Genomic DNA, 20,718 nt, shown 5'->3' on the forward strand with positions numbered 1-20,718 from the left:
CTATTTTTCGTATTCATTCTACTGAAATGATGGTTTTTTGACAGTTCAAATTGAGAAAAGGGGTTACTTTCACATACCTTCTTCCCTTTGTTAACATTGCAAAGTAGATCTGATTGTTGTCTTATATAGCAAAGAGAGTAAATAGTGTAACACTGGTAATAAGGTGAAGGCGTGTCAGTCTCAATAAATGCTGTATTTTGGGTTTTTGGTTTTTTTTTTGCTCTAGTGCTTTTAATGTATTTTCTTAGTGCTGAGGAAGAAACCTCATTTCCTAAATGGTTTGTAAATCTAAACTATGCTTTTTTTTCCCATTTGCTTCTTTAAAACAGCAATGCATTTTTGGCAAGAGAGAATCACTTTTTTTTTTTGCTTGAGGAACTTCTTCTGAGGGCCAATATGTTGTGTGTCCATTGTAAGACATTTCTTGCATCTCAGAGAAGCTGCGTTCTTTTCATAGCAAAAGTAAAAGGATGCTTCTCATCCAATTTGCAATTTTGCTGGAAAACCATCAATTTCAAAACTAAACGAGACTTTCACATAGCAATAACCCTGGCAGCAGCTCAGAATTCATGGTAGCAAAGTCCTTTTTGAAAAAATGAAATTGGGAAATTAAGCACTTTTGGTTCACAAAACAATTGTTCATTTATTCAGTTCCTCATGTTTTTGCAGTTTTTTTGTTGAAGAATTCCACTGGTTAGCAATTTCTTGAAAGATTATTGTTCATTATCATTTGTCATTTTGCTTGCATAACTTTTAATTGACAGCAGGAAGCCAAGTGTTTAAAGTTATGCAGGCCTCTCAGGGATCAGTAGCTTCAACTGTCCGAGCCACAGACAGGAGACTATATTTGACCTTCCTCTAATTTTTATTTTTTTTCCTAGCAAATGTCAGTAATCAAAAATTAGTGCATTGAAACCATTGCCATTAAGAGTTCCATACAGGTGTTCAGATTAGTTTTGTTTTTAAATTTCCATTTTTAGAAAAAGGAAATGCTATTACAATTCAATACAGATTGGACTTCCATTGTCCTTCATATTCCTCCTAATGTCACTTCATGTCTTGAACTGAGATGAGGCCAAAGTCACAAAATTCAGACTCTCTGTTGATCTTAGATCTTATAGATCAGTTTTCTCTGAACAGGGGAGTGTTCAGATCTGTACTTTTGGTTTGAGTCCTCTGTAAATCTTGACAGTCAGAGACAAGGGAAGTGGTGTCTTTCCATTTTGTGTCATAATTGTTAGAGTAGATAAGACTTGTGCTGGCTCTGAGTGGCTCGATTATATAATTTGACAAGTTTCTTAATTCAGCAAGAAAAAAATATGAACACTCTCTTTCAATACTTTTGTATGTCAAAGTTGAATGGCATTTAAATACAGATTTTAAATCATATATAGTGGTGCTGAAACTGGAGCGTACGGACCTACATTTGTGGTAATAGGTTTTTAAAAGTCAGATCCATAGTTCAATTAAACTATTATGATATGAGTTTGATTTTTTTTTGAAGAGCAAACTGGCCCACACAATCTGTAGGATCATATACATACAGAAACAATATTTGGTCCACATCTTAGTTAGAGCAGATAAAGGTGAAGGTAGCACAATGTAAATTGGAACCTGTAAGTGCTGGTATTGTTTTGATGGTGATAGTTAAGATGATAATATATATTATAGGTATATATTTTTATTTCTTTGGGAAAACAGCACGCAATCCACCAGAAACCTTATATGTAAGTGAAAGTTGTGAGAGCCACTTGTGTTTGGAAAAGCACATTTTTATGCTTATATTTCAAATAGGTAAGAAGTTCAAAGAAGAAAGCAACTAGTAGAGGGATTTAGGATCACATCAGCAAACTCAAGTAACAGCTGAGTTATGCCATTCTCTGGCATTTTAATAGCACTGTTATGTAATTTTTAAAGTTACATCATTATGCAAATTTTTTTTTTAAAAAATGCACACCCTTAGGTACCTTAGCTAACCATCAGGGCTTGTCCACTGCTAATTGTTACCTTTAGTCTATCTGTGTTATAATGATTAAACATAAGAATAATTTTCCCTGAGGTATGTAAGGAATTTAGGGATGCAGGCCAAAAAATTGCTACAGAAAGTCCTCCAAGGACACAAGTAAAGAACTGTCTCTCAGTCTTTTGCTCTGTCTCGGATACACTTTTCTCATAATTGAAATTCAGGTGCAGATACCTTAATCAAACACAACGAAACAAAAATTACACTTGTGCTGGGCTGACTGCTTGCTAGAGATGGTGGTTTCACTCTGAGGACAGATGCTGTTGCCACTACCACATGCTTCCTCTAGGGTCTGACCAAGGGCTGGCCACTGTAGGTTGATGCCTGTATCAGGATGGAGCGAGCATTTGACTGCGTAGTGAAAAAGAGCATTTGTTTCCTGACTTGTTCATCTGAAGATGGGTTGGCTTCCGCAGGTCCTGGAAGTAGAAAATGATCTGTGGCTCTGCTCTAGCCCAGTTGTAATGGCAGCGCAAGCAAGCATGATGATGATGACATGTTCAGTGTATGAACATTAAAATTTAGAAACATTTGCAGGAAAGTGCAGAGAGCAGTGCTAAATGAAAACTTGAGATGCAAACATTATAAACAGTTTCACACATACATGCACAAAATCAGGATTTTGATGGAGAAGGGTCAAGATATTTCCTCCAAAATACATTGTGACTATTTTCAGTGGCTACTCGAAAATGTGTGTGTATGTTTGTGTGTGTTGGGGAGGAGCATTATTTATTTAAGGACACATTCCGTCAAATACCTACTGTAACCAGAGTTACAACTGACAAGATGCTGTGTACTTCCTGGGACCTCCAAAAGAGCTCAATATCAGTATTTTCTTGGTGAGTTAATTTTGAGACTCCGACTGTAGGTTGTCCTACTCAAATAACTCTTTGAAAGGCATTTTGTGTTCTTCTTCTGCAAGAGACCACCAGATGATATGGACAAGCATGTGCAATGGGGCGCGGCGAGTGTGGAAACAACATGAGCTAGGCATTGCAGAATCTGTGGCAAAGTCATCCCTCAGGAGAGAAGCAAGGCTCCTAGCCGTAGAGAGACAGTGGAAGGCCTCTCCCAGGGTCTGCTGAATCGAGAGCTATCGCTGTGGTTTAGTGGTGCTTCTCATTCTCCAGCTGTGTGGGCACAGCTGTAGGCTGGCTCTGAGGGACACACACTGCTGTAACAGACTTTGGGCTGCTTTTTGCACTGCCCCACAGCTGGGCAGCAGGAGGAGATGCCAAAGCTGCTCATTCCTTAATTCAGCTCTTCTTCCCTTGTTGCTTGACTAGTATACCAGATACCCAAGGATACAGAGCAATCGATAGCCCTCAATGGAAATGCTGATGCAGTGGGTGTTTTTTTCTGACTTTCTAGACTGAACTAGATGTATTCTCTGAAGATTGCAGAAGGAGAAATTCACAGGCAGAATATTTCTTCAATATGGTTGGTTATATTCCTCTTTTGATGTTTTTGCCTTATTTATCCTTTTACTAATCCTGCTTTCCTGTGTGTGTGGTTATGTGTGCATTTGCATGCATTTATGCATATGTCTCTGTGTAAATTTTATAAATAAGATTTATTGCAATTACAAGAGTTTTGATTAAGAGAGCTTGATGTGGAATTTTTTGTATATCTGTGGGAGAGGTACTTTTAAAAGAAATCCATTTTCAGCAGTCTGACAATTAAGCAGTAAGGGGCACATTGAAAAGGGATATACCATAGTCTGCAACTCTGTAAACGTTAGGAATGAAAGATCAGTTTAAAAGAGGAGGCTATATTTAACAAGGACAAGTAGTAGCTGTCTAATATTTTTGTTTGGCTTTTCCACGAGTGATATTGCTGTCGCATGCAGGATAAGGGATTCTCAGCAGAGCAGAAAATGCCACAATGGCCCAAGTAGATCTGAGATATTAAGTGTTATAATCCCAATGAGTAACTCGAAATTCTTTCAGCTGATGAAAACAAAACAGCCTAAGCTATCTTTGGAAATGATAAGAACGGAAAAGCAAAACATAGCTTTGCAATAAATTTTGGAGGAGTGTAATACATCAGCAGGTGGCAGCATTGTCCAAGGCCTAGCAGCTTTGGCTGGGTGACAGAGGCTCGTCATTCCCACTGGAAGTTTTACATATGGAAAGTTCCTCAACCTTTCATAAATTTATTGTCACCCTCGTTGAGTGCACTAGGTGCAAACAGTCCATCCCTCCGTCAGTGTTTGTCTGTGCCTGGGTCTGGCTATTAGAGATTTCCAGCTCTCCGAGCTGCCTGGCTCATTTGTTCCACTTCTTGTTTTTGCTGCGTGACACAACTCAAATTCTTCAGCTTGTGTTTGCCCGAGCCACTTCTCAGCCCCACGCAGAGGGGCACCGGGCTAGAGTTCACAGCAAAAGCCTAGAGATGGGTTCATGTGAGGGAATGTAGTGTGATGGGGAAGAGTTTTGGCCTTGTTTATGGTGACCCATTTTGAGTGAATTTGATCATCAAACTTAGCGTTCAAAGTACTGTTGTTAAAGTCAGTAACTCCATGCAGAATTTTAAGGTCAGTCTTTCAGAGTGCTTCCTAAAATCAGAGTATTCTGTTTGTGTTAATGTTTGTTGTCTGATAAGCATATGCATGAATGCAGGCATCTCTTCAAGGTAACTTTAAATCCAGATCCTTATGAGTGAACAGTCTTGACCTAGGGCTTGTAATAAGCAACTTAGTTCTGATGTCAAATAGCACCTTTAACAGAGTATTTTCTTTTTCAGTCCTCCCCCCCCTCCACCATGAAATACACACTGTGAACAAGGGTTCTCTTTCTCATGTTTTATCAGACTCAATAATCAAAGGTTAAGTGCTAAGAAAATGAATCCCCCAAAATTTCAACTAGTCAGTTCACAGCAAAGTCAGTTTATCTTCAACTACAAACCAATTAGACTTTGATTTTTCTTTCACCCCTGACATACTGGTGAAGTAATAGTATTTTTTTTCTTTTGATTATTTGTAGTCTAGCTGCTACTGTAGACACAGAATTATTCAGTCCTGATTAAACATTTTCAAGCTGTCTAGTCAAGTCAATCATGTGCACATATATTTTCACACATGGTTCTCATGGTAAATTAGTAGCACTTGCTTATATGGTTAATAGTTCAGAAAATGAAGTTCTCCCTTCAGAGGCGTATTGTACTGCCATAACATAGACCCCAAATTGACACTACATAGTTGTGTATGCAAGTTCTACTTAAAGTGATGTTAGACTGAAGCACTAGGATTCATTAAATTGAGCAGAGTTTCTCATTAAATGTGTAGATTGACAGTCAGAACTGACTGTCATTTGTTTTTTTGCAGCTGTTTTTTCATACCATCAATGCTTTATTTAGAGCAAAACTTTACCACCTGCTGGCTGAAAGGTAGCTGGTTTGTGGAAAAAAACAAGTAGAAAAAATATTTTGCATTATTATTTTTCTGGAAAAGGGAAAAGACAACTGGAAGCTTTTTAGATTTAAGTTCTTGATCTTCTCTTCTCCTTATTTTTTTTTCCCTCCATCTAATTTAGACCCTGAAGAATGTATGCTATCTGTTTTGCAATGTGCAATGTATACATGTACATTTGTTTTCTAAAGGAAACCCAGTTAGTCCTCATGTCTCTCTCTCTTTTTTTTTTTTTCCCTAATATAAACTCCTCTGCAAAGGTGTTAGCAAATATATTTCATTTTAACTGTGCCCTATAAATCCTTCATGGAAAATTCCAATTAATATGGCTGTGCAGCAAGCTGGGCCAAAAAAATTAACTGATCTGTTCTTGCTCAGTAAAGTGACTTGATGAATATAGGAATGGAGCAGATTCGATACAAAATTACCGCTTCTCTTCAAGAACTGGAGTCACCAGGTGCCACTGTTTTGCATCTTAACATAAAAATCTATAAGACTGCACTTTCTGGTATTAACAGAAAACAAAAAAATGCTCTACCTCATGGCAATTTGCAAAGATGCAAGATATCAGTGCCCTGAGACTCTCAAAGATTTTTTTTCTTTCCGTAAACATGGGACCTCAATCACTGAAGAGCAGAACTTGTGGAAGACTCTCTCACCGTGAATCAACCTTTGGGTGAAATGCTGACTCCAGGAAGATAAATTATTCACGGGGGACATTCATGAGATGAAGAACTCTGGAAGGGACATCCTTCTGCAATATACAGATATCTTCCGAGACAGTCCCTTTTGTTAAAGGCATAGAAAATATGAACTCTGTGGAACACATTGAGCAAGGGCATAACGTTGTGAGGAAAAATCTTCAGGGCCAGAGGAAGCAAGGACATACCTTCCCCCTGTTCCCTTAAGAGTGCACAACTGCTTGCAAAGGCACAATCTTTGTGCACCACATACACCAATAAAAATCCTCCATAACATGATGGCCTCCTGGGTAAGTCCAGGAGAGGTAAATACAATGTTTGGCTTTTGTTGCATTTACATACTTCTGACTCAGGGTATATTTAACAATCAGCATCACCAAATTGACACGGACGGGCACATTGCAATACAGAAGTGTAACTGAGCTACTGTTCTTGTTTCAGGTGAAGCATTAGGAGCCTTCTTTCCTCCTACTTTGGCACAGCTAGTGCCCTGAGCCATACTTTCTTCTCTAAAGTGGTACAAGAACAACAAATGTAGCTTTTCCACATGCAAAGGTACTTTGAGCCCATATGGAGGGCAAGAGGTGAAATCCGAGGCAGACGGGTACAACAGATATGTGGAAGGGAGAGTAAGAACCACTCACATGCTTCATTTCCATACAGCACACCTATAGGCAGGACTCCTGATTTCATCTCCAATAGAACATCATCTTTTTCCCACTTTTTACATAACACTTGCCTTCTGAATGTTCTAAGAAAGTACGATCCTGCTGCATTGGACAAAATGCCCCCAGGCTACATTCCTAAGTAGACTAGCCAAAGTCTTACGTGCTGGAGTGGATAAAGTGCCTGCATCATGTTTTGGTGAAAGAAGTGAGTTGAAATTGTGGTCATGTCCATTTGCCTGGCATTATCCATTATGCGTTTTTAATCAAAATGTTTGCAAACTCTTTCAACTCCTTAATAAGGAAAAAAAGAGACTCCTTTCAAAACCATTCACAGGCAAAAAAAATATAATAGCCAAGTTAAAAAGCAGTAACTCAGGAATATAGAAAGTCAATTTCCATGAGAAAATGGTCCTATCCTAAAAGGAATAGTGAGTTCTATGGAAAAGTTAAAAGACATAATTTGGGTTTATTTAGCTCTCTTTCCCAATTCAGACCTGTCAGATTTTGCAAGCCCTTATAAGCTAAGCTTAGCTGTGTTTTGAGAAGTCAGACTAATCTTTAAAACTACAGTATTCCATTCATATTGGTCATGTTTTTTCCTTCCAAGATTTACATCTGAACAAAACTTAATATAAATGCTTCTTATGTGTGTTTGTAATTTTAGGCAAACAAAATAATAACATACTAAAAATGTTATGCTCTATGAGTATAATGTGAGGAACTGAGAAAACAGTCCCTGGGAACTGGAGATTTTGGATGGATGCAGATCTTAGCAAAAAACCCCCCCCCAAACCAGAAAAGATTACTTTGCGCTAGAACACCTAGAACTTAAGAAAGGTCTTACAGGAATAGATTTCAGTGTATTGAATCAGATGACTATGTCTCTTTTCTATTAACTTTTATATCAACTGAGGCTGTTTTAAGTGTCTTGACTGAACTTCAGCATAGTGTTGGGAACTCTTGGACCAAAAAGTGTCTCAGACTGGGTTGGGTTCAAACTCACGGCTCTTGTATCATATAAAGTTGAAGCATAATCAGCATACCCTATGAGGCTGACTGGAAAGGATTGAACCTCCATTTTCTTGTTGAAGTAGGTCACAGATCAGTCATAAATGCAAAATCCTTCTGTTCAAAGATAGTGAAACAAGAGGTTATATGACTTGGTAGCCAAGGTGTCCGGGAACTGTATTGGTGGAGGGGAATTGCTGGGAACTGCTCACCATTTCTTACTGGCTAGTTCAGATTCTTTCTTGTTCTGCTTGTGGCATGTATGAATTCACTTTTTCATATTTGTTACAATATTTTGCCATATATACAAGATATATAAACCACTCTTTTAATTTTGGGACTTTGCTTTATTTTTTTTGCAAAACCACATTTAAAATAGTTGTGGAGCTCCCTTTTTCTCCTCACAGTAAAATAAAAGTGACTTTCATGTCCTGGGCTGTTTACTGAAAACTTGCAAAGCGCTGATACTTTTAAGAATAAAAATAATTTCTTAGTTCATTCTAGGTATAGAGCATGCTGTAGTAACAAATCTGAGAATAAATATGAATGACAGAATTATCACCGCATTTCTACATTAACTGAACAATTCAGAAATTTCTTTCTAAAATGCTTTCAAATACGTTGATGGCAATTTGTTATAGCTTTTTAGGGTCCTAATTAATTAGAGCTAGTTAGAGCACCATTATCATGTCTTCATGTCTGAAAATGACATCTGTAAGAGAAATTTGCAAGTATACTACCGCACACAGTATTGTTCATCTGTGTAAATGGTTTTATATCTTCCAGTAGTTAATCTACACTGGTCACTGTTTTAGAAATCAGTGTGTGCAATTAGCATACGACAGAAGATGAGCTACTCCAGGCATCTCTAATAAGAAACACTGTTATATGGACTCTTAGTACACAACTGCAAATACTGACCATGTGCTTTTTGGTTTGGAGATTTTTTTTTTTTACAACTGATTGAAAAAAATAATTTGACCTAAACTTTTTGTTATTTTTCAGTTCTGTTATCCTGCCTCCTTTGTAAAAGCTGGTTCACTGTGAGCTTTGTGATTGTTGGTCTTCGGAATGCTGAAAGGATGATAGAGCACTGAAGATCTGTGGTAAGAAGTCAACATTTATGTAATGTTTTACTAACAGTTTTCTATTTGGATAATTTTGCTTTAAAGGACAGAATGCAGTCATGAGACTTACTTGGAAGAAGGTGATGGGTCATTGGTTAGTGGAGCTGAAACAAGGGTTACATTCTAACTTCTGCCTGCTAGAAGTGCAAGTGCTACTACCAAAGGGACATTGAACCTAAAAAAATTCTGGCAAAGATTATTTAGCATCTACAACCCAGAAACATACAGAGCTTGGCGGGCGCAGGTCACACAAATCACTGTTTCTTATCCATATCTGAATGTGTGGCACACTCCATCATTCTCCAAGGCTGAAACCACTGGCATCAATGTAAGTGTGGGTTTCAGGTGTTCTGTCTTGGCCTGCCTGTCTGTCTTTGCCATGTCTTTTGCCTCTGTCTGCCTACCACAGAGGAGGAGACTGTATTATGGCAGTTGCTAGTTTATTTCAGAACTAAGTAAGAGTACCTGGTCTCCAAAACTAGCATAGCTAGTTTATTTTATTCTGAAAACTTATGTCTGCACAGAGGCCTGATGGAATGTATCTGGTGAGTTATGCTATTATCACACTTTCCTTAAGGGTTATTGAGCTAGGCAGCTTGCACAAAACATGGACAATTTACAGCCTGCCAATATCACTATATTTGTAAACTATCCTGGAAGCGTGACTGACTTGCTTTTTAGTCTTTAGCACATATCAGCAGCTCACGTCAGGATCTGGTTCCGTAAAGATTATGGCAGTGACTACAGCTTTTAAGTAAATGATCTCACACTTACATTTCTAGATGCAAGCTCCAATTTTGTGATAAATCAAAGCAGTTCATGCATTTATAGTTATTGAGGTACCTATTTTCTGAGTGTCTGTATTTTCTTCTATCCCCCCAGTGCACCAACACAATCAGTGGATGCATTACTCATAGAAGGTGCTTGATGCAGGTATGCCAAGAGGGATCCCATCCTGCAGTAAGTCACATTTTTGTAAATGCTGCAGTCTTCCAAGTTGCCTCTTTTCATATTTGAAAAGATAAAATCAATTCCTTTGTCATTTCCATGAACACATAGACATTCTGTTGAGCTTAGGAAGGCAAACAGGAGAGAAAGGAAAGAGTATGGCATCAGTGGTATTTTATTCTCCTTTTTTTCCTTCCACTGCTCTTCTGTCCTATCCATTGCCCAGAGAAAAGAAGGTCTAGCCACATACTTCAGAACAGAAAAACACCATTTGAGAGAGCAGGATTATGCCTAAGCTTGTAATTTAATTAAAAGAGGGGCAAAACGACTCACAGAAAAAAAACAAATCTTTCTTTTAACAGGGCAAAAATATATTTCCTCAACAGCTATAGGCTATGTGTGAAGTGCATAAATACCTATTTCTTATTACTGAAGAATTTATACAAGGTACCTGAATGATTCTCTCTAAGGCATTTTTTTCTTTCAGGGTTGAAATAATATATGGCTTCTCTGAGGGAAAATTAATCTACAATTTTCTATAGAGTACCATGGGATAAAGTAAACAGTGCTTTAATATCTCTTCTGAAGGACATACTATAAAAATAAAAGTGATACATTTTTTACTTGTTTTAAGTGCACAATTTTTACACCATAAGTAACTATGTAATTTATTGGAAATTACACATTTACTTTATTCATTAGTACTTGTAAAAAATAATTGAATTACTTTTAGCCTATTCTATTTTTATGGAAAATGAAGAATGACTGGATTCAAACATTATTAGCTAAATTAAGTAATTCTTTATGAGGCATTTATTTCTAGACTGCCAGGACTTTCAGCTGCAAATAAACCACTTTGACCAGGGTAGAAATTAGTTCAGTGAAAGCACAGTGCTTCCCATTCTCACTTTATAACATTCATCTCATTAGATCATGCAAGATCTGTAATTCCCAATAATAGACAGAAAACAAGAAGTAGAGGAGGAAGACAGGCATATGGAAAGAGATAGACAAGGAGAGAGTTTTCCTTTATCAGTAAAAAATATATCAGGCCAAAGCTAGGAAACAGTAATGTGAAACAATATGAGTGTCAATTAGAGAAGATGAACATATTCTGCCAGTGTGATAACAGCTCACTCTGCTGCTCTTCTCTCACTTCTTATTTATCGATGTGCTGTAACACAAAGGCTACTGGAAAGTACAGCAGTATACCACAAGGCGGTATGCTTCAATCCTAAAAGGATTGACTGTGATCACATAGCTAATGCAACTCAGTGTCAAGGGGAAAAATCAGACTACATTATGGAAAGAACAGGTGAGGGAGCAGTTCCACAGGTGCTGTAAATCATGTGAGACAGAAGAAATTCACCCAATGATGCTTACAGAGCTGGCTGAAGCAGTTGCAGGCCAGTAGCCTTTTTCTCAGAGACCTTGTGGAAGTTTTACAGGATGAGAAATTGGCAATGCTGATCTTTAGATACAAATAGAAGAAAGGGGAAGAACTAGGACATATAGGCTGCTTACAGTAACTTCAGTTCCTAGAAAAATCATTCAACAAATGATCAGACAAAGAATTTGCAAGCACCTGAGTGATAATAGGGAGGAATAAACACCCAAGAGGGAGCTGTGAGGAGCAAATCATATCAAATCAACTGAATGATAGGTGAAAACCTTTGTGGAAAGCACAGAAGAAATGGATTGTATATGTCTTTTGGTAAGACACTTTGCACTTTAGTCTCATAAGAAAGCTGAGCAAATATGGTTTAGATTAGAAATTGATGGGAAACCATACCCAGATTATAGCTATTAGTGATTCCTCCTCAAAGTGGAGAACAGCAGTAAATGAGACTTCACAGAGATATGTCCTGGTTTTGAGCTTGTCACTCAGAGTTGGGCAAAGGACTTGAGAGGATGCATATGAAATTTGTAGATAGGCTAAACTTTGAAGGAACTGTAAGTACATTGGTGGACAGGATTAGACTAAGCAAAAGACCCTGACAAACTGAAAAAATAAAGATACTGAATCAGCAAAGCACTGTGCTGAGGTAAGAGTAAATAATTGCACAAATACAGTCTGGCTAGGAAGCAGGACTGCAGAAGAGTGTCTGGGGGCCGGTGATGGACCCCAGCCTCAGTCAACAATGTCAATGGTATTGCAGAAAGACAACCACCATGTTGGACTGTCAGGAACATAGCCTGGAAAATGTGTAATCTAATCCTTCTACTCTGCTCACTATTGGAATGACCTCAGCTGGAGTACCATGTTCAGTCTGGTGATGCCGTGCTTTTAGAAAGTGGGAGATCAAATTGGTAGAGAAATGAGAAAGATCAGAAGTGTAGAAAATGTGACCTATGAGAGAAGATTGATTGAACTGGGGACATTTAGCTTAGAGAAACAGAAATGTGATAACTGTGGTTTTGTATGGGATGGGAATAAACCCTTTTCCTGGACAGCAAAAGACACATTTTTATACATTAAAGCAATTAAAGACAAAGTCTGTCTCTTAAAGTAACACAAGTACTGTTCTGTCAGGAAGGCGGCAGAATTTCCATCATGTGAGTTTTAAGAAAGAGTCGGAACAAGTGTCTGTCAGTTGATGCTGGGCAGGTTGAAGGAAGAGATGATGACCTAGGTTCCTCCCTTCCTACTTCCTATGACTTCTATAGGAACAGTTGACCAAGTAAATTGATGGCTTATAATCAGTAGATTTTACTTTATCATGACAATAAATCATGATTGCTGGAATCAGTGAACTAGTTACAGACAGTGAGGGAAAAAACCCTGAGGCCTGATTATGTTTTTTTGTGTTATACCACACTGGTGAAAAGAATCCTACGAATGTAAAAAAACTACATGATCAGCCCGAGTCCCACCTGTAATGTCATAAGCAAAAACTGCATTGTCATGTGTAAGTCTAATATTATAATACCTCCTCTATTATCCTATTAAGAGTTTACCACTCTTCGCAGTTTCAAAAGAGCAGCTGTTTTTCAAAATCAGCCCACAATGTACTGAAAAAGAATGAAAAGAAAGTGAAAAATAAAAATGATTGCTATTGGTAGTCACGTCTGATATATAGCAGTCTGAGAAGCAGGAGTGTTCCAGTGTTCCTCATTAAAGAGCTTATAATAAGAAAAGAGCTGTTCTGTTTTATAATCATAATGTACCTCTGTGATAGTCTGCATGGATATGCAAACATTTCTTTAAAAATGCATTACAAAAATACATTGCAAAAATCAATATGAGTGTTAAAACCCAACTAATCTTTTCTTGGTAAAATGAACTTGCTTAAGACACATCCCCTGATAAAACTTGATCCTGTAAATAAGTCTTAGGTGGACATGTAAGATTAACAACCTGTGATTTCCCCCTATCCAGAGCTGACAGACCTTGATGAAATTCTCTCTTAAAGTCCTACTCATCTCCAATCCCTGCTGCTATACAGTTGTTTTTGCAGAGTGCCTAGCATAGTTTGGTTTCCCATCTAGGAGGAACAGGATCTTAAACACATGCTGCTTAGAGTTGAGGATGCCTGGAGGCAAAGACATGGATCCATGGATTATTTTTTTTCTCTATGCCTTTTCTTGCCCTCCTGTCAATCTTATCTCAAGAGAGGTCCCACTCAAAAGCATGTTCCTGGATCTTTTTGTGCATATTGTGATACTAATATTCACAGTTCTAAGGGATGATGGGTCAGGCCCAGCATCTTCAAACATTTTGGGAATCAACAGCAAGATGTGTTTTGTTTGGTTGATACAGGGCTTATATTTCTGCAACTGGAGGACCATGGACCATCTGGACCATAACCAGACTTTATGATCAGACCCAGTGTGTAAATGAATTTCATGTTATTGGCACAAATGTAGTCATTAGAATATTTTCTGAGAGTGGGCCATGTTTATCAGATACGTGTTTTCTAAATCTAAGAACTGCCTATAAGCAAAGGTAATAGAGATCTGGTAAAAGATTGTAGCATTTAATTGAAATAAACCACTGGAATATTTGGACATGATTGTACATAACAGAGGTCATATGACAGTAGTATGCCCTCACTGTTCCTGATTTCATCATCACTGGGCTGCTGTCACAGGATCAGATTTGTCTTTGTTGTACACATATTACAACCATAGAAATTCAGCCTTGTATCTTTTCCCCATATTGCTAAAAACAAGGAAAATGAATGGAGATGTGACAGGAAAAAGGTCATTAAATATCTTTCCTTCTTCCTTGTTTTCAGTTTGTTGGGTGTTGATAGGAGACACTAAGGCAGAGAAAAGTGGAAAATGGTTACAGTATCATAGATAAAAAAGAGACACTGCCTGTATTTTTCTGCCACATGCACTTGTGTTTTCCCTGCGGATTTCCCCAACAGTGTCACATAAGTGAAAGAAACAAATCTGCTGTAATTCTGCAGGTGAGGGCTAGGAAGGTAAAGGCATGGTTATCTTTAATAACCTGCTTGAATCCTCTCATTTTTGTGTTTGTCCATCAACAGTATGTGTGTTATAAGAAAGCCTAACAGTGAATAGAGGTGAGTTTCTTTGTCTAGGTGCACCAGATGTCGTTCAAGGGAACCGACATCCTGTGTCTGTCTCATGTTGTGGCCAGGCTTCCCAGCAATCCAGTCAATCTTCCTCTACGTGTCCTTCCTTATGCATTTTCCAAGGGCAAAATGAATAACATTACCTAATGATTGTGTCTGTAACATTTTAATGACATCATAACATTTCTTGTTCAATACAAAGGATCACTTTGTGATGAGCTCATCAACAGAAGCAGAATATTAAAAAAAATAATAATTATGCACACTAGCCTGTGGAAATATTGCTCTGAAAGTATTAGACAGATTCTGCTTGCCAAAGATTGTATTAAATGATAATGAGCAGAGAGTTCCCAAGCATCATCAAGTTTTCATCTTTGTTAATATTGTGGGAATCAGAAAGATCTTGTCCCGTCTTTATGGGCCCAGGTTAAATGCTATAAGTATTTATAAATTAGACCTGTACAGACACCCAAACCCCCACAATTTCTTGTCTCAGGCATTAACATTTCACTGATAATACTCTTTTCATAAATCTTGGCATTGCTGGTAAATTATTCATATGGCGTTATATGAAAACACATGACAATTTTTTAAAATGTATTTGTCAAGCATCTTGCGATCAGCTAAGATGCCATTCTGCTGGTTATTTTTCTGAATCTTGCCATCTGAATGTGCTGAATAAATTTTATTTTATTCAATAAGTTTCAGTCTTGTTTCCAAGCATTTCTTTTATGTTTTCTACAGCTTCACTTATATTGTATTATCCTTCTATTTTATTTTTTTCCTTGTCTTGATTTCCCTTTCTATCTGCCATATGCTCTATTTTACCATTCTTGCAATCTAACATTTTAGCTTTGAAAAAGATATTCCCTATTATCTGATCTTCTCTGGATGTACTTAACTTTGTGAAATTCTTCTTCTCTGAGTGACCTTTGTAATATAAACTTTCATTGATGCCTCCTGAAAGTGTATTCTGACAGCAATGGTTGGCACACTTTTAATTCTTAAATACAGGAACTACACTTCTTGACATTCCCATATCCATCTCTAATGCTTACATTTCAGCAATATGACAATTGCATAATATTGCTAAGTTACAGTATACATTTTCTTTTCTTTTCTTTTTTAAATATCATACATTATTTCTCTGGCATTGATCCAGAATGTGATGAAATACAGAGTGGATTTTCAACTGGGAAAATATTTCAAGGCCGATGAAGCAAATAAAAAGCAAATTCAATAATAATAAGAATGCTAATGTGGAATTAAATTGCAAATATCTTTTGGTTATTTACAGCACAGATCTCTTACATGTGTATTGAAGCTATTCTCAAAAATCAGAAATAATATAAAGCATGAAAATGACATGGATATTGAGAGCGACAATTAAGGTAACCCAAATAATCTTAACTCTGTCATCACATCACTTTGAAAATAGTAGTGAAACTTGAGAGAACTATCACAGAATGCTACTAGTGTACATGCCATTAGTGATTGCAATACAGTGTTACTCCTTATATTAAATCTCTCTAAGACTGTGTAAGATATGAGCTTGTTATAGTTTCTGCTTATACTTCTGGGTAAGCCTTTTTGTGTGACCTTAAATGTGACTTCTACACTTCTGAATATGTTATTTTTTTGTAAGATGAAAACCAATTTTGGAATTTATATTCTTTTGAAATGTTTGCAATTTTAAAACGTGACATTTTAATTTAAAAAGGTATTTGGTTGGAGGAGATTCTTTCAATCTGTATTTAGGTTTTTGTATATTTTTGCACTAGGACGTTGTTAGGAGTGAATACTTTGGAATTTTGACCTGGGACTGTTCCATAATCCTTGAAAGTTAAAAAAGTATCTCTTTATTGAATTCACTGAATTCACTAAAGTTTGAATTAGGACATATGTTGGTAAAAAGAAAACATGCATAAAAATCAAGGTAGTCTAAAGATATGTCAAGGTGCAGTTTAATGTCTTTCATGATTTTTTTTCTGAAAGAACAGAAATTTCAGCCTGGACTTCCAGACACTAATAGAGGTATGACAAATTGGTCATATTAGTCAATTGGTCAATTAGCTCTCAAAATCACCAGTGATGATCTTTACTTCACAGTTTGTTACGATTCTGTTAAGTATGAAGTTAACATGAGTGAGACATAGGTTTATCCATTTTATTAAAAAGGATAATTGGGGGAAAAAAACAAAGATGCAAACAAATATAACTGAAGTTATTTTATTTTCCTATGATCTGAGCCTTGTGTGAAAATCCTAGTGAACATTTCAGTAATTTTCTTTATCAAAATCGTACAAATTAAAGAACATTCAGCAAAATAATTTTAAAGGGTAGTTTTCAGAAAATGCTTTGGGTGTCCAATTCACATGGTATTCAAGGACCTGGATTTTAAAAAGTACTCAGAACCTCAGAACTGATCCACTGAACTAATGCTCTAACTTTAAGATTTCTCTATATTGACATAAGAAAACATATGATATTCAAAATATCAAGTCAGAATAGAAATACTAGCAATGTGTATGTGTATTGCTTTTTTCCCCAGTACCCACTAAATTCAGCTGGAGTTCTCCCTTTGACTTCAACTAACCCCAAAAGTCATTTATTATTCCTGCAAACTCTTCCAGCAGGTTATAAATGAAGAAATGAAACTCAGTATAAACGTATCCACTCCTTTTTTCAATTTTTATTATTTCTTTGTGATATGATTTTCAGATTTAATTTGATGCACTTATTTATTTGAATAACATCATTTAGTTCAACAGTGCTATTTATCTGAAAAATCTACAAAACATGCCATAGAAAATGCTACCCCTTTTTTCATAAAACAGTGGTCTTGATTAATAATTAGTTTCAATAATTGCTTCTTAATCACTGAGAAAGCACTTAAAAATATTTAATAAGTTCAGGAAATTTTTAGGAAATGCAAAACGCAAGTGAAAAGTCTATTTTAACTAAAAACCTCAGCAACATTCATTTCCAAGAAAAGCCATTTTAGAGAAGACATTTCTGAGTCAAAACATTGCAGTCTGTTATACTGAAATGACATAATTAAAATGCATAAAATTTATTTTTCTTGACTATTCAACTTAGCAAACGATATTAAAAGCAAAGCAACAAATTTCAGTTGATAAATAGTGGAAATATTTCATGAGCTTTTACTCAAATTTATAATCCTTTAAACTACGTTCAGCTGGACAGTTTATGATAACTTAATGTAGGAGTGCTTTTGAAAATCTTACCCTAAAATTTTCAGGTCAGAATCAATTTGCCTGAGATAAATTGGAATGCAATATCCCATGAAAAGTTCTTATTTTCATAACTGAATTGCCACTAAACAAATTACAAAAATATGCCAAGTTAAAAAAAAAATCCACATTCAATTACTCCTTTCTGAACCTAAACAAACTCTCTTTTTAATGGAAAAGAATGATTCCCTCCATTTCAGAAACTACTTGGGGAAAAAATGCTGTAACTGGATAGCAAAGAAAATTGCTCTGGGCAAACAAAATGACCCCTTTTGGCCTTAAAATGTGCAAATATGTTAAAAATGCCTTATAATCCAGCTCCTAACCCAACCCTTTTGCAAGTCTGTGGGCAAAATAAGATGTTTCAGCTTCCCCAAAAGCTAAGAAATCCTGCTTTAGGTATTCAAGGAAATCTGGTAAAAGCAAGAAAGCACACTGACAGCAGAACTTTCATTTTATAACCTAAGAAATAAGAACATAAGAATTACCCTATTAGGTCAGACCAAATGTCCATGTAGCTCAGTATTGCATCTTCAGCAGTGGCTAGTATAGGACATTTAAATTCTCTTTTTAAACTTTGACCCTCTGTTCACTTCATAGATTACATATTAAGTGTCATGTTTCTGCTCCCTTTGGAAAAAGAAGTTTATTTATTTTTTTTAATTTGTACTTCCTTATTACTTTTATGCTTTTAGGAAGTTATTCCCGAAATTCTTTTGATGTGCCTTATTGTGATTTTATATTTAATTTGTCACAATTTATGTTTTTTAAAATTTTCCTCACTTGGATATGACTAAAAAGGATACTTTTTTTAGACTTGCCATTGTCTCATTTACCCTTTCTGCTCAACCATACTCTTTGTGGAGCATGTGAGATGTTTTAAGGCAAAAGTCTAATTCTATTTACTGTGAATGTCTAATACATTCTCTTAAAAATTCTTCATACTACTTGTAGACATTTTATCCTTTTTGCTGTTTCTTTAATTTCATTTTAACTAGCTGCCTTGTTTTTGGTGAGCTGAAATTCTTCTGCTGGTCTTAGATGCAGAAGGAGAAACACTCAGGCACATGTCCTCCAAACACTGCAATGCTATTAAGCTAGTATCATCACTTCTAAGTATCCCCAGAAAAATATCCCCAGAAATCCCCACCTTTAACTATTCCCAGAAGACTGTTGGCATCACTGCTATTTGCAGGACACTAACATGCTTTTTGTGTGACACACTAAGAAGCAGACAACCTTATTACACATTAGTTTCAGTTTCCATGGTCTCAGCGTAAAGCCTAAGTGGCCAGTAAAAATGTTCCAAAAACTCAATCTTTACTTATTCACTGAATTTTTTTACTTTAAAATCACTTTAATTAGTCCTCAGAATGATGGCAAAGGAATTTTATCACAGGCAATGGTAGCAGATTCCTGAAAGTGGAAAGAAAAAGCCAGGCCAAGGATAGGGTTAGGTCTTGCCTCTTATCCTTTGCTCCAAATGATATGCTCCATGAGCCATGTAAAAAAGATGTATGTAACTCATCCAGGATTCCCTGAGGAACGGTGTCTACCTCAGTTACAATATAAGCTGAAGACCAGAAATTCTCTTTAAAAACAAAAGCCCCTGCTCTGTGTAACACACTGCTTAAGGTAAACACATATTAAGATGGAATATACCAAAATGTTGCAAGACAAAATAAAAAAGAGTGGGCCTTCCCTAGTTTCTGGTCTTCCTAATAAGTTTACAGATGCCAGCATTTTCAGTTAAAGTTTTGAAACTGTGCTCCTTCAGCGTGCAACCCTACAGACAGCTGTGGATTTGTGTCAAGATACAGGGAACAACATGGATCTGCCTGGTTTTGACTTTGGGTGAGCTGGGAGTTGTTTCAGTGAGTTCCATTCCTATATCCCTTTCTATCATCTGAAGCATTAAAGCTGAAAAAAAGAATCAGAACAAGCAAGTTCATAGTGATTGAAACAAAACAGAATATGTGTGAGTATACCTATTTACTCTGCTCTGATGCATTTAATTAAGAGCTTAGTTTAAGAAAATTCAAAAGGAAACTGCAGGGCTGTGCCTGCTAAGGCTTCTGGTATGTACCCTTTCAACTTCTTAGTAGAATTTTGTTCTGCTTCATCATGTTGATGACTGGCTGTTGTAGAAAATTTAATGGCAATGTCTTATGCGAATAGTGTGCTCTACAAGTAAAACAAATAAAAATGAGGAAATGTACACATTGTACCTTTGAAAGGTTGCAAGCAGTGGCGCAGAAGACTTGGGTTACAATAACATCTGAAATGAGCCTGGGAGTGGGAACGAAGCAAGGCTTGTTTCAAAGGGGAGCCAGTTCACTAAATGCTGGAGTGATTTAATGCACCATCAATTATTTCCTGCTTGTCAGTTAAACAGGCTCCACATATGCATGGCAGGTGCATGAGTGCAAAGAGGTGGTAAAAAACACGATTTATTGGCTGGGGCAAACACCTGCGAATTAAGCAGCTCGGAAATTAGTCACAAGTAGCATATTAGTACAGCTAATCAGGCACTGTTCAGTATTTCAGTTTCTTGATTTGACCATAAATAAGGCTGTCTGTGGCTGCCCTAGGGCGTTCTGGTGATTAACAGCCCTGACCTACAGTAAAGTGTGCAAGCCAAACAATTTAGTGGGGTCTGCAGGTGTACATTTTAAGCTTGTTGCTTATAAGGCTGGTACATTCAGTAGGTAGAAAGTTCCTGGTATCTGGATGTCCTGTTCATATGTTTATCACACCATTTAATGATCAATTTGCTTTTCATTCATTTAGCACAGCCTGGTAACATTAATGAGTTTTAAACTATGAGGCACTGATGCACAACTGTGAAACCCAGTTGTCTTCTTTGTCTTGTTTGGATGCCAGAAAGACAAGAACGCTATTCTTTGTGATGCACTCTCATATCTCACACTGCAGTTGTTGACTTTCATCACAGCTGAAATCACAAGTTGCTGCTTGATTATTTCAAGATCCCTGGTTAGCTAAGCCTACCTGTTGAGTGCAGATGTAAAAAGAGTT

Source organism: Apteryx mantelli, chromosome 2, assembly GCF_036417845.1.
Source record: "Apteryx mantelli isolate bAptMan1 chromosome 2, bAptMan1.hap1, whole genome shotgun sequence".
Classification (NCBI taxonomy): domain Eukaryota; kingdom Metazoa; phylum Chordata; class Aves; order Apterygiformes; family Apterygidae; genus Apteryx; species Apteryx mantelli.